General features: G+C 35.3%; 1 protein-coding gene across 1 annotated transcript in view; it reads left to right on the plus strand.

Moving 5' to 3' along the window:
• Window positions 1-1737: 1737 nt before the first annotated feature.
• The window catches only part of LOC128261755 (uncharacterized), a 30555-nt gene continuing 16836 nt past the window's right edge, over window positions 1738-15456 (plus strand). The window contains exon 1 of the mRNA XM_052995605.1: window positions 1738-2029. The gene's annotated coding sequence lies outside the window, so the exon portion shown is untranslated. The remainder of the gene's footprint in view (window positions 2030-15456) is intronic.

A 15456-nucleotide genomic window follows, 5' to 3' on the forward strand; every position in this document is an offset into this window, starting at 1 on the left:
ATTTAATGCTAATGTATTTTTTTACCAAAATCGCAGAAGAATAGTTTTAAAATAAATTAATCTGCATAAAATTTAAAGAATGGGTTAAACATGAAAGTATTTCCACTTTGTAATCAATTTTTACACCACCTTTGAAGACTATCAAATGCTTTGCTCTGCCTTTTTTATATGCAGCTCTGGCAGGCGTTTTGCGGACCACTTTACTGCCACTCTTGGCATTTGTTTCGATTTCATTACCACAATTTGCTATTGCAATAACAGATCGGTCACTCAACAAAGCCGAAACCGAAACCGAAACCGAATCCGAATCTGAAAAAGCAGTAACGTTTTGGTCCCCTGAGGGCCTGACCTTCAACACTTGCTGGCATAGAGACCCATATAAACCCATATATGTATATACCATACCATCCACTCACCTCTTTTTCTGCCCTTGGCGATGGTCCAATAAAGCGCTTCATTAACCAGAGACTTTTCGGGTGGGGTTAGGGTTACGAATAGGTTAAAGTGGGAGTTAAGCCGGCCCAGCCAGCATTCCCAAAAGAAAAAGAGCAAAAATTTCAATGCCTAAACGTGGGGAATCCCCCCATTCTCATCCTAAAACCAAAGCTATTTTGGACTGGCCTCAATCAACAGTTGGTTCCAAGGGGTTTTTAAGGTGGTTTGGGTTTTGGGTGACTTAAAATACGGGTTTGGGTATGATTTTATAAAAGAGTCGCTCAGAATTGTTCTCTTTTTTTGGTATCCCTTTAGATTCTGTCTGGGTGAACTAATAATCCATGAAATTTCAATTACAACTCAAAAATTATCACCCCCTCGCTCTATCTCTATATCCCCTCTCTTTTTCTCACTCTTTTTTGGCCATCACCTTTCTCTTTCTCACTTTTTGCTAAACCATCTCTCGCTACACTGGTAAACAAATGGAACAGTACAAATATATATGTTCCATTAAACTTAAAACAACATATACCAAAAAAAAAATAAAAAATCATTATATTTAATACAAATTATAATGTTAATATAAAAATATTCGATTATGTTTTATTTAATTCAATATGAAACTAATTGTATAAATGTTACAAATATTAAACATATTGGATTTAAAATGGCTCATCTTTTATTTCATTTTATAAAATATAAAACTGTTTGTAAAAATCTTTAAAATGTTTGATTTAAAAGGGGTCATCTTTGTTCAATAAGACATCAAAATCATTTCCGAATATAAAAGATAATAGAAATAAAGAATTGAAAAAAGGTCACATTTCCAAATATTTAACTTGACTTACCACTTCTTTTTATTAGTGTAGTGTAAGTTGTAATCATTGAGAGCTTTTTGTAGTTGTGCTGGAAGAACTTGGTTACTATATATTTTTGCCGACAATTTGCAGAGTTTTCCAGTTTACATTTCCAAAAGGAGGGGTTGGGGGGGAATCTGGAAAAAGCTCTCTCTCTGTTTCTTTCCCTCTCTCTCTCTCCCTCTTCCTGTTCCTTCAACTATTTCTCTTTTGGTGAATTTCTTCAGAGTAACTTTCTCTCTTCGTGCGTAGTGCTCATCTATTTGGCTATTTTGCATGACTATTGCTCCGCAGAAGAAAGTCATATTTCTCTTGAAATATTAAGAGACCAGAAAATGTGTTGTTGTAATGGGGGAGGGGGCTGATTGTGCGGGTGGGGGTGGGGTAGCTCTGCCGGTCTGGTCTCTCGAAATGTTTGGCAGCGTATTCAGTTGGATTTCGACTGCCCGACGAGCCAGTCTCTACTGCTTTCCTCTCTAACCGCGTCGGTCGGTGTTTTCTTTGCCCACATCTGCTGCTCCGTTTTCCCAGTGTATCGCAGTGCCTCCAGTAAATCAAAAAAAAAAAAAAGAAATTGTCAAAAAAATAAATGAAAGAAGGCAATACAAGCAATAAATAAAAACCAGCCAAGAAAACAGGCAACCGTGAAAATATAAATATAAATTCCTGGCATCAACTGTCAGCGACAGCGGCATTTTTCCAGCACGATGTTGTTTCTATTCGTATGGCGATTTTAGGTTCGTTTTTTTGGGTGCCACTTTTCCTATTTTGAATATTAAAAGCCAAGTGCGAGGACGGACATCAATAGCAATGACGCTGACAGTTTTCGCGACCCCTCCCCCGCCCCCGATGTCGCTTTTCCTCGGGTTTTCCTTTGCCAGTCAGCGATTAAGACCAGTCAAAGTTGTTGGCCGTTGCCTGGCTACGTTTACAAGCCAAGAGTCGAGAGATGGCATGCATTATACATAAGCTCTAGTGAGAGGTTTGCACCGAGAAAAATATACCCAAAAATGTCCATCTCTTTGGCAGGTATTCAATATAAAATAGTTCAGTGATTATTTGTACATTAAAGCGTTTGTAGGACATTACACTGCACTAGGGTTAAGTGCCCTTCAATATTTAGCATGGTAGGTTTTCAATTTAAAATAAAATATCTGATAATTAATCAGAGCAATAGTAGGGAATCACAATTCAGTAAGTTTCAGTGCTATTTAATAATAAGCCTTGGAATAAACAGATTTATTAGATTTATACTCTGAACTGATTTGACATTTTAATTTTATTCAAACCCCTTACCCTTTATTCAAACCTTTTTCCTAATAAATTTAAAAAGTTTACCCTCCAGTCTTAGTAAAAATACACCAAACCACTTAAAATTGTTTAAAATGAAATGAAATTCTTTTTTTTTTTAAGACCATTTACATGTTTTCCATTTTAACTAATGAAGATTGATTTAAATAGTTAGCAAAGCTTTGAAAAAGAGATTAAAACTATGCATATACAGGACTAAAATATATTTAATTTTTAAGTTTTTTTTCCGTGTGCGGAATTAAATGAAAAAGGTGTTCCGTGGGGTGTAAAGAAATGGTTGGAGTGGCATAGCCAAGCGGGAAAAGAGTAAAGTGCTAGTGGCTGCTGGTCTCCAACTAGATTAACTGTGAGCCGAGCTTTTATTTTTTGAATCTTTATTATTAGCCGGGCAATCAGAGTCACCTCGCTGGAAATTGGACACTTCTGCTGCACACTCGTTGTATATTAATGACAATTTCCCTGACAAATATTGAATCGATTGTAATGGTTTCTGGCAATGGTAATTGCAACTCGATGCGGTTAGTTAAGGGGTATCTGAATAATTGCGGTGGGCTCTGGTTTACCGGTTGATCAAGCGGAAATGTGAAACAGGTCGTACTCGGATTAGCCTGTATTGATTGAGATAATGAATGGATTGGGGGTTGTGTATTCTCCGCAGAAAGAAAATCTTATAAAATTATATGCGTTGTATAGAAGAACTATAAGAATTATACCCGTCATAGATGAGAAATGCATCTTCTAGGAGTTGAATTGTTGAATTCTTTCTTAGGTAGCGTAAAATGAAAATGTTGCTGGCAGGTGTTTTAATCTAACTTTCTTCCACAACTAATCCAAACTTTAACAGTCAAATGCATACATAATTTTGCAAACTTTTAGCATAAAAAGTTTTACACACTTGTATTTGTTTATTTATTTATGTGGTAGGGCAAATTCAAAGAAACATAGATGCTTTTATTATTTATACAAAACTAAAGTTAAAAAACTTGGACGAGAATTAGAATTTATATACACACACTTAATATTAATAAACTTGTAAAATAGTTATTCAAAATCCTACCCTCTTTAATGAGAAACAAACTAAATCAAGTAAAGTGCATAAAAAGAAGAACAATTTTAATATTTCTTTGTGCCTGTAAAACGTGTTTCAATTTGTTTGATGGTTAGTAATTGCAAAAAAATATTTTAACAACAATGGAAATTGTTGGTATTATTTTGCGATCAAAAATGGCAAGCTAGATGCCCACAGTTTTCCAATTTTGGTCAACAATGAAAGCCAAAAACCGCTGAAAAGCCAGAGATTTCCCAGCTTTGCCAGTGAAATACCTAAAGGGAATTACCATCGATGTTTATCCAACACGGAGAGTGACAACCTGACAATTACGCGAAAACCTAAAACTAGAACCCCTGATACCGAATAAATGGCGAGGAAAACTTTAACTCCGCGTTGCAAAATCCCGTCGGAGTTGCTTGAATTTTCCGCGGCAAACTTTTAGGCGAGCTCGCTGGGGGAAAATTGCGGTGAAAACTGCTGTGGAAAATTGCGACCATGAATGACGCAAAATCAAGGTATCCAGCGGGTCGAGCCCAAACGTTTAGCGCAATTCTTTTGTTAATTTTTTATGTGATTACCCCAGCAGGCAGCTGGCAGGCGGCAGCCCGTAATTGCATTTTAATATTGATGATATATTGATGCCGCTATGGATGTGTGTGTTCACTCCACTTCACTTCACTTCATTTATGAAATTTACATATATTTCATTTAGTGACTGGCCACTTTTTCGGTTTTGATTAAAGCGATTCACGGGTCACGGGCTCAGGCCTTCATTTGCATAGTTTGATTTTGCGATTTCGGCATTCGGCATTCGGCATTTTGCATTCCGTTGCTGAATGTTGACTCTAGCCGACAGCTGCGAAAACAAGCGAAAGGTGAAGTGTTTGTCGAGAATCAATTGAACGGTTAAGTGCCAGGACACTTCACGCGAATTTTCCACTTGCCCTCGCTTTACACTTTAAAATATAATATTCTAAAAACATTCCTTTGAATTAAACCTTACAAGCTTATGAGAAATTTAGGATTAAAGAGGCTAACAATTGTGTGTCAGGGAATGGGTTTTAATATTTTTTTTTTGCAAAAACTTTTACTATATTTTAAACTCTTAATAAGTAATTTTCTTATTTTTTCAAAAGTGTTTGGATTATACCTTTCTAGAAATTTTGGATTTAAGAAATAAACATTTGATTTATTTTCAAAAATTTTCCCTTCATACCTATTTTACCATTGTTTTGACCCTTTTAATGCAAATAAAGTCATCTAATTTATATATAATTTAAAAATAAAACTTTAGATTCCTATAATTGTGTGTATTTGTTAAATGAAGATTATGACAAAAGTTCATCAATGGTACAAATTTAAGTTAAATTAAAAATAAAAAATATGATTATGTATTCTAGAGAATGGTGTAAGCTTTCTAAGCCTTTTGGTTTCTGGTTATGTATTTTTTTAGTGTGAGCATTCCATTTCCATTTACAATATTAAATTTGTGTCGAAGGAGTCGTGACAGAACAGAACTCGTCCTGTTCTGTTCCCTTTTCCATTTTCCTGCTGAACTGCTGAACTGCGCACAAAATTTTCCACATCACCCCGCACGCTGACAAATGCATTATTTTTGTTTTTCTCTTTGTTTTTCCCTCCACTCGAATAACAAGTTCATTTCGTGTCCTGTAAACAATGGATTCCATCACAACAAAATTCGTATATGTCAATCGAAAGTATTTCATTTCATTTTTGTCCTGCCGATTCGCCTCAAAAATGTTTCAAACATTTTCGGGTTTGATTTTCTTTTTTATGACAGAGGATAGGTTGTGTAGGGAAACCTTTTTCCGTTTGTTTACAATTGGCTTAGCTCAGATTTGTCTATGGATTTCGATTACACTGAAATGGATATTTTGTGAGGCTGCATCAACAGGACATGCCAATTATTTATTGATTAGATAGACATTAGGATTTATCTTTCAGAAGGGCTGCCGCAAAAAAAAAAACAAAAGGACCAGGAAGCGTATCTATATCCAGGGATTGACCTGAGTGCTGAGACATTGAAACATTGTTCTAGACCCACTGAAAGTCACCGAGTTGAGTGCCCCGACCTTTTAGCAATTGCCAATTCGAAGCAATTTGCCAGTCGCCTTTCCTGGGAAAAGTTTTTAATTAAATGGGGAGTCATCGGCATAAAGTGTGGATAATTTGCATATTTCTGGAAAATTCACGAAACATTGAATAAGACTCTCGGCTAATTTAGTGACTTTAAAAGTTTTAAATTGTTAAGTGTATGCTAATGATGACGCCGCCTGAAGCTCTTCATACAACTCTACAGTTTTTTTCTGCTTTCGGCGAATTAACTTTTGATTTTCCCACTTTCGGCTTGATTATGATTAATTTTGATGTTTAAGAAAATCGCTTTGCGCGTTCAATTTCACACTGCATAAATATAGGGTTTCATTATTGATTGATACATAAAACTCAAATACCTAAAGCTAATTAAGCGAGCTGGGGGTAGAATCCTTTTGCATATTTTAGGGTAATTTTGTTGAATAAGTGATGGCAGGAATTTAGTGAGATTGGAAAGTTTGTAATTGCTTAGTGTATTTTAGTAGGGAGTTCAAATGAAAATACAAGGAAATTAATTAAGATTTTATTACTATGTGGGTGAAAGTCCTTTGGTTTTATAGTTAAATGCTAGATTTATTTACCTAGTAAATTTATATTAATAATAAAGAATGAAAATATTGACTTTTCCATTTAATTTAATTTTTTTTAAGTCATCCCCTTTACTACATGAAAGCGAAGTGATTCTTTGCCTAAACCCCTTAAAACTTGTTTATTTGCTCTTTTCATAACAAGTTGTGAAAAATTCTTTGGCTTTCCACAAGAATTAATTTTCAACTTTCCTTAAAGTCCTTGGAATGAACGGATTCCCTGCAGTGTTTAAACCAATTAGTTTGAATAATTTTCTGGGGCTTGTATCATTTATAACCCGAAAACTTCTTAATCAAGCCGCACAAACCGCACAAGGGTTTCCCTGGTTTTCTGCCATTTCCATTTCCCTATGATTTTCCCATTCTTGCTTAATTGTCCCTTGGTGCGCTTTCTTCGCCCTGCGTATTTGAGTTTTTGTTTTCTGTTTTCTGTTTTAGCCCTTCAAAATTTTGGGGGGCTTAATCCCGAGGAAAGTTTTGGGCTAGGGACTGTGAAGTGCATCTTATCTTAAGCACTACCCAAAACGCATTGACAGCCACTTGATGCTGCGTTTTATTTTCAGTTTGTACGCTTTGGCCATGGCAGTTTATGGCTTGCAAATCCTTTGTGATTTAGTAGAGTGTCACCCCCTGGAAATCCCTCTCAGCTGTCACATAAACCGATTAAACTTTGAGCAGCTTATGCATTTTGTATCTGTCAGCTATCTCGTATCTGGCAAATGTGCAGCTCTAAGCAGCCTCCGCCCCAAAACTCCTCATGGAAAACCCCCAAAATTATACATACAACCACACATCGTTAATCAGAAACTGCAAATTGTAGCTGGTGGAACATTAATAGTACTATCAATATTATAATTATAGTTTCTTCGAACTCAACATTACTGTTTATTACAAATATTGGTGTCTCTCATTGTAACAAAAAGATCATAATTGTTAAAAGTTGAACTAGACAAATATAATATATATTGAGTTAATTATAAAGTTTTTAAAGTACAACATTTTACTAAGGAATTCTTACATCAAAAATACTTTTATTAAACAATTATTAGAATTATTACAAATATTAGCATATCTATTACAATTAAACTGAAAATGGTCTTCGACTGATAAATACCAATTGGTTGCAAAATTTATGATCAATTCTAGTGACACTCGTATCAAAAAGTAATCTTGCTGAATGTTTATGCAATATGCATTGCCTTGATGGCTTCTTCTGCTTGATATATTTGTAAAATTTGTCTTTTCCGCCTCACAGTACTGAAAATAAACATGCACAACTTTTCCCTCCGATTTGTTTATTATTTCTCATTGCTCTTTGAAGCAACTCAACTCAACTCATTTCTTTTCCTTTTCTTGTTGCTGCTCAAGGAGCAGAATAATTTTAAAGTAGAATAATAAAATAATGGCTATTACACATTTAGAAAAGAGAACAAAAGCCATGAAGAACGGTGAAGAAACTGGAACAAATGTAAGGAAATGCAAAGAAGTTGAACTTCAGTGTAAAAAAAAAGACTTTGAAACGTGTTTCCTGAAACAAAGGGCTTATCTCGTAATTGAAAAATTAAATTGAAAAGGAGAAAAAGTACAAAGGCTTATTCCAACATAATGCATTTTTTAAACAATTTTTGGGATTTAAATAGGAAACCAATCTTTGGTATAATAAAATTAATAAATTACCTATGCAATTGCTTTATTGGGTAAATATTTTTAAAAGAACATTTAAAACCTTCCCAATTCCTTTCCCGATCAGAAAGTTAAACCCACTTCGTTGTGTTTTTAAAACTTTTTTCACTTTGTCTACAACCAAAATTTCTTTGATTATTTTTCCTTGAGCCTGGGTGCCATTCGCTTAATTTATTATTCAATTAAAGCAGCAAAAAGTAAACTTTAATCGTCGAGCAGGCATCAGCAAAAAGGCCCCAAAAGACACTTACGTACAGGCACCCACACAGAGAGAAGAACAAAATAGTAAAAATAAATATGGAAAATCGTGAGCCAAGAAAATTGCAGTCACATTTTCGTTGCTCCTTTTTTTCGAGTTTTTCCTCTCTGATTTTTCGTTGTTCATGCAAAAGTTGTTGCAGCTTTTTGTAATCGATTAAAAGTGCATGTCAAACTGTGCGTGTGCTGGCTTTTTTTTTTAATGGGCTGCTAAAAACAACAAAATACCAGTGGGCTGGGGAAATAATAAAAATACAACAACATGGATGAAAAATAAGCTTGGTCGCATTAACATGAAAATGTGCGATGAAACAGCAGTAGCAGCCAGAGCCAAAACAACAACTACAACGTGCAGAAAAGCCCAAATGAAAAGCCATATAAAAAAAAGAAAAAAATTTAAGTGCAGAAAACAAAAAAAAAAAGAAAATACTATAGCAGATGAGAAGAAAAGCGAAAAAATATGACAAAATTTACGAGCATCGCTCGTTCCTCATATTTGTACATACCAGACTCTCTCGCTATGAGCCTTGTAAAGGGAAACCCCCTCTTCCTGGTGATATATGCTAAACAATAGCCTCCAGAATATTAGCATTACTTCGGACCACAATGAACTAGAACTAACAATTGAAATATTAATATTGATTAAATTCTCATTGAAATTTACTCATAACTAACAATTGTAAAGGCGATAGCTTGTATTTACTTAAATATGTAGTGTTATTTGCGTAATAAATTAATGAATGGTAATATTATTATGAATGTTTTGGTTTTCTGTGTTAGATCTAAGATATACAAATTGTAATAGATTTTTTTTTTCAAATTTTCTTATGAATGATTAGGTATGCTGTCACATCTATAAGTTTTCTATAAATTTCGATTTGAGAATAATAATAGTAATTTTTGTTGTCTTTTTATTATAAATTAGTGATTGGCAAGATGTATTTTTTATATATATTATGAAAACAATGGTCTCTATAGATTTAGACCCAAACAATTTTTTTTGTAGCATACTCCTATTTTTGGAGCCTTGGGTGTGTGTGTCCCCAACACCCTGTTCCACTTCTTGTTACCAACGCTTGGTGACGCTTCCTCGTGTGGCTTGTTTTTAGTGCTTTGGCACGTAATGGGGTCGTTCCACAAGCCCCTCCTTCTGCCCACCACCACCCACCACCCCCTGAGCCCCCTTCCTCACCCCCCCTTTTACCCACAAACGCCTTTTGTGTGACGGTTGTTGTTGTCGTTGTTTTTGTTGCTGTTGTTGTTTGCATGCCGCCTGGTTTTCTTTGGGACTCCTCCAAAAACTCATCGCTTGCCACTTGTGTGCCATATGACGATGATGAGATGAGCGCCAAGTTGAGTTGAGTTTAGCTGGGGCTGAGCTACGAGCCAAGCTCCCCAAACTAACTTATATGGATGGGCTACAAAGCACTTGAAAAAACAAAAGCTTGCCATAAATGGAGAATTTATATTCAGGGGAAAAGGAAAACTAGTTAAAACCACAAATTTGTTTTTTACAAAATGTTCTTTAATTTTGTCCAATGAAATAGTGATTTTAATGATAAATACCTATTACAAATTTGCTTAAATAAAAAAAGGTAATTTATATATAAACAAATACCCTCCATTAAACCGTGAAAAGTTATTAAGTTAATTTAGTGTACAATTTATTGTTCTTAATTTTTAAAAACAATTTACAAATTTTTTTATATAAGATTTTCAATTGCATTCCAAAGTTTAGCTTTAAAATGTGTTTGTTTTAAATAGTGTTTTTTTTACTTTTTCCGTTCAAGTGCCAAATTTTTGGCTCTGTGTAACCCAATTACAAGGTAAAATTCGGCTTTTATGATAAATGAGGAATTTGTATGGAGCAAAAATATTTATGAAACTATTTTAAATATTGGCAAGTTCACCCTTTATTTGGCTCAGTGGAAGTTAGGTGCTAGCTGGCGTTATTGCCGCAAAAACTTATGGCTCTTCTCTCTTCCGGCGCGAACTGTCCGCACTTATCACTTGATGATGATGCCAACTCGGCGGAGTCAAGTCTGCTCGGTTGGATGGTTGCTTTAGTTGGCTTAGTCCTGGTGTCTGGCGGCACTCGCCTCTGTTTGATGTGATCTGAAGGAACGATTAACGGCATTCAAGGGCCTCAAAACGAGGTCCTTTCGTCCTTCCCGCCTGTCTAACTGCTAACTGCTAACTGCTTACTGCTGCTGCTACTGGCTTGGATTTGTGGAAACCACGAAAGCAAATTACGTTAACGACAAGCATCATTTTCCACTTTATTGAATTACCCCGAAAAACGGTAAATATGGGGGCAGGCAGCAGGATGTGTGCTGGAAAGTCCTGTCCGCAGGACCAACGACAGATAAACAGAATTTCAATTTAAAATAATTTTATATATTTTCCTTGGCAATTTCTCCCCTGGTTCTGCTGGCTTGGCATAATTTTTTGTCTTTCCTTTTTTTGCGAGGCAATGTCTTTACTTAGCCTTAGACATAAAGAAGTTATCAGCATGGCGTTTATGGTTGTGCTGCTCTGCGGGGGGTGGTGCTTTTCCCCCCTTTTGAAAACCGCCTGTCAGTCAGAATGTGAGTTTTCCCCGATGCCTTTCATTAGCCATGAAAAGCCCCACCGACTGTCTGTCTGTCGCTTTGTTTAACTTTTTGTTAGCCCGTTTGCCTGTGTGTCTGTTTCTTTTTTTTTTTTTGTCACAATTTTTGATGAGCCCATCACCTACACAAAACTGGGTGTTCTCCTCTGCATATAAGTGTTATATATATACGTGCTACATATGTATATAATCATGCTTGTTATGCGCATTTGAGGCACTTTCGCTAGACACCCCCAACTAGAAACTTTTTGGGGGGACAGTGGAAATTCACCAAATGAAATCAACAGAGAGCCAACAAAGTTGGGTGATTTGATTTGGAGTATTAACAAAATACGAAATTACAGCAGTCCGAAATGGAGGAAGTTTGGCTATTGAATTAGAACTTTGAGGGACACTGAATTTTCCATAAAAATATTTTGTCAAAATGAGAATTTATGGTCTTTATGGTGTATTTTCTGAGATAATATTTAAGTATAAAATATTAAATCCATTTAAGTAAGGAGTCAACTTGAAAGTGATATAACAAGCTTACATTTTTTTCGAGCAAGACATATTTTGTATTTTAGTGACATCGGATTTTACTTTGATTAAATACGAAATATGTTTTTTTAATCATAATTTGATTTAACCTTTATGTACTTATGATTTTTAAACCGAATTTATTTCCAATAAAAGTTGGTTTGGACCCAAATGTAAAGAATATGGTTTCACCTAATTTATCTTACTTCATTTTAACTACTTAAGAACAAGTAACTTCAGGGGCTAATTTAAACATTTAGATAAAGAATAACAAAGCCAATTAATTTATTAATGTTGTTTCAATATTTTAAATAATGAATAAGAAGGAAAACAAAATAGTTATTCAGTTTTCAGTGGAATAAGTTATTATTATAATGCACTCCCACTTCAAATAGCATAAATCTCTGGGGCAATTTTGCCGTACAGAATTTCTCTGATTGAAAGTCGTTTTAGATTGAATGTTTGGGCTTACGGGAATAATACCCTTTGTAACCCATATTAATTTTCCAATAAATTGAAGCCACTGTGCCTTGTCAGCCGCATTCCGTTTCGCAGTGGGCGCCATTCAAGCTGCGTGCTTAAAAGAGCATTGCCCGCCGGCATTATGTTTTGTGTCAGCAGGAAAAGCGGATGAAGAGCGGGTGAAAGGGTGGTGAAAGCTGGGGGGGTGAAAGTGGGTGGCTCGGGAATTGCACGTATAGTACATTTGTGGGTTAGCAGGCCTTTCATCCTGGCTGCTCGGCTTTCAGCCTTCGCTATAAAGTAAGTTGGCCATGTTGACTATGTCATTTGCTAATTTAGCACAAACTGTTTGAGTCTACTTGGCCTAGCCACACTGGTTCAACTTGCATTCGCTAAAAGGTCAACAAAGATTGGAGGGGACACATCTCGGACACAAACACACACATCCACATCTACATCCACATACACATCCACATCCACATCCACATCCATATATCCATACATCCATTGCAAACGAACATTAATTAAGCAGGCCAAACGATGGATGGCAAACAGCTAAAAGGATGTCAGCCAAGGCACAATGCCGTCCAGCCGAATAATAACCACAAAATGCCTTTCAGCTATTCATAATTTGCAAGGCCTCAGTACTTAATGGATTTCACACTTTTTTCGACAACCTACACACAGCAAAAAAATATATACCACAAAACTTTTAATGGTTGAAACTCTCGCAACCTATAAAAATAAGTTATTGCCATTAAAATAGTAGTTAAGCCATTAAATGCTTAAGTAGGAAAAAGTATTTGTCAACGTATTTCAAAAGATAAGGAAGCAATTATTAATTTAAAAGATTTGTAAAAACATTTGTTTTTCAGTGTGCATAGTTTTTTCACGCAAAGCATTTCTGTCACCTAGTATTTTCAGGACAAGCGAAATCAATTTGTAAAATTTTAGCAAAATTTCTCGACAAGATTGATGAGAATGCGGGTGGTTGGTGGGGCAGACCACAGTGCACTTGTGTTCCCATTCTCGTGGCTTCCATTGTGCCCGAGGGGGACATTCGGTGGCAGCTCTATCAAGGCCCTAATGGCGAGATGTCTGGCTCGGATCCAAGCTCCATGTCCATACCATACCATACCATACCATACCATGCCATACCATGCCATACCATCGATGAGCTGACAGAGACTAACGCTCGCTCGTCACACACGTTGACACATTGTTAGTCAAACAAAAGATTTCGCATGCTAATTCGATTCTCCGGTCCAACACAAACGCACATCTGGGCTAAGACCCCATTTTTTTTTTACTTTTATTTTGTTTTCTCTTCACTTTTTTTATTTAGGGAAGCCCAGAAGCCAATAATAAAAATGTTTATGTGGGTTTAGGGCTCTGTCGCTGTCGCCTTACTATGCACTGAGAAAATATTAAACATTATTTTTTTTAAGCCAACAGGAACCTTTTGAAAATAAAAACATAAATATTATTAAAAATATTAAAAGTAATTTATTGATAAGAAGAAACAGGGCTAAAAATTGTAAGGACGCTGTCTAGTTCTAGCAAATTTATATTGACCAAATATTAAAAAAAATATTTAGAGTAATTTAAAAGTTAGACAAATATTTTTAGAAGATGTTGTTTAACTTAATAGGAACGTTCCGAAAGCAAAGAATCTGTCAATTTTTAACTTATTGTTATATAGCATTGTTCAGCTTTAACTATTTATTATGACTTATGCTATAAATGGTTTAAAAATTATTAAATTAAATATTTACATATTTTTTACACGCTAGGACAACAAATAAACTTATCCTTTTATATTATTTTCAAATATTTTGATTTAATAACATTGAACTTAATTTTAAAAGTATTTTTAAACAATTTTAACTTGATATTTACAGTATTGTGATTGATTTAGATGAAATTGGGGTGTAAGAATTTAGTTTAATTTGGAACTAGGGTTTTAAAGATTTTTTTTTGCCAGTGCAATCTTTACTTAAGGACTGATGTTGATAAAGCAAGGCGCACGACACAGGGAATTTGTTGCGAATTTCTACGCCCGCCCGCCGGAAAGCCTTGTAATTTTCATTGTTTTTAGGCCGGGCCGAAACGAAACGAGATGAGACGATGCTTGACTTCCTTCCGCCTCGAGTTTATCCCTTTTTCCTTTTTTCCTGCACGCGAGCTATACGGAAGTGTCGTTTTTCAGCTAAGAAGGGCTTAACTTTTTCCTTTATGATTTAGCTCACGCCTGCCTAAAAAGGGAAGCAGACAAGTAATCACACAAAGACAACCACCGCAGCACAATTTCCGGATGGCTCCTGAATTTTGGTGTGGTTAATTTTTGAGGTCTCAGCAAGGTTAGCATATAAAGTGTATTTTGGAGAATTATATTAATTTTAATGTCTGGCTGAAGCTGACGCTGAAGGCAAACCTAATTATGCCCGTGATAGGATTTTTGAGTTGGGTTCACAGCTCGTTGGGCACTTCCACCGATAAGGATGTGAACCTTTAGTAACACGATTATCCAGGGGCACCCATCCCTTCAAAATTGGCTTATTGGGGACACATTTTAATGCCGTGTTCGGTTCAGTTCGTAATTTGTCTAAAAACATAAATCCATTAGCCGACACTGCAGAGCACTTGGTTATAAAATATGCGAAAAGTTACAGACAGAGCAAGAAATGGTCAAGTTAAAAAGTTTTTCCCGTCTGCAAACTAAATGAAAAAAGTATTAATATATCCCCTTTGCCACTGGCTGCATTTCAAATGATTTTACCCTGGGGAATGCCGAAATTTCTTCGCACAATGAAGGCGTTTGTATACATATATATTCTATACTGCTTGTGTATCCCGAAAGGAGCCAAAAAAAAGACATCAAAATTCGTACCCTTTTCTGGCAAGGCGGCCAAATAAAAGTTGTAAATGCATATGGGCAAAAGAAATAGAAAGAAGGTCGGGTCAGCGTGTTCTGGCAAACGATTTCGATACAGTTCACAAAGTTGTTTGGCCAAAACTTATTCGCATTGTCAGACGGGACTTGACTCTTGTAAACATCTCTTGTATGAAAACTTTGAATTGTTCAATCGGAAAACGAGTGGTCAAATAGTGTAAAAAGTTTCCGTATAATTTTAGGGTAATTTCTAAAGAACTTCTGGATAATTCAAAACAATTTTGGCTCTTTATAACAATACCATGTCAAAACTTATTTAACTTTAGCAAGTTTTAAAATGTAAATATTTTGTAATCTGACAGTTTAGGTCTTTATTCACTTCAGGAAGTGAATGCATATAACTCAATATATATATTTTTCCATTTTAATCATGAAATAAAACAATGAAAAATAAATATAGAAGAATCATTAAATTGTTGATTTTAGTATGAAATCCATTAAAACTAATTTACTATGCTTAAAAAAATTTTAAATTGGGTACAAAATCTTCTATGCTCCTTCAAATTTTAATTTAAATTAAAATATTTTTTGCCATTTTCATTTATAACAAAATGTTTCCTAAAGTTTTACCCAAAAACAAAGAACTTAATTAAACACTTTCAGTTGATCTCCCT

This window comes from Drosophila gunungcola, unplaced genomic scaffold, assembly GCF_025200985.1.
Source record: "Drosophila gunungcola strain Sukarami unplaced genomic scaffold, Dgunungcola_SK_2 000001F, whole genome shotgun sequence".
NCBI lineage: Eukaryota > Metazoa > Arthropoda > Insecta > Diptera > Drosophilidae > Drosophila > Drosophila gunungcola.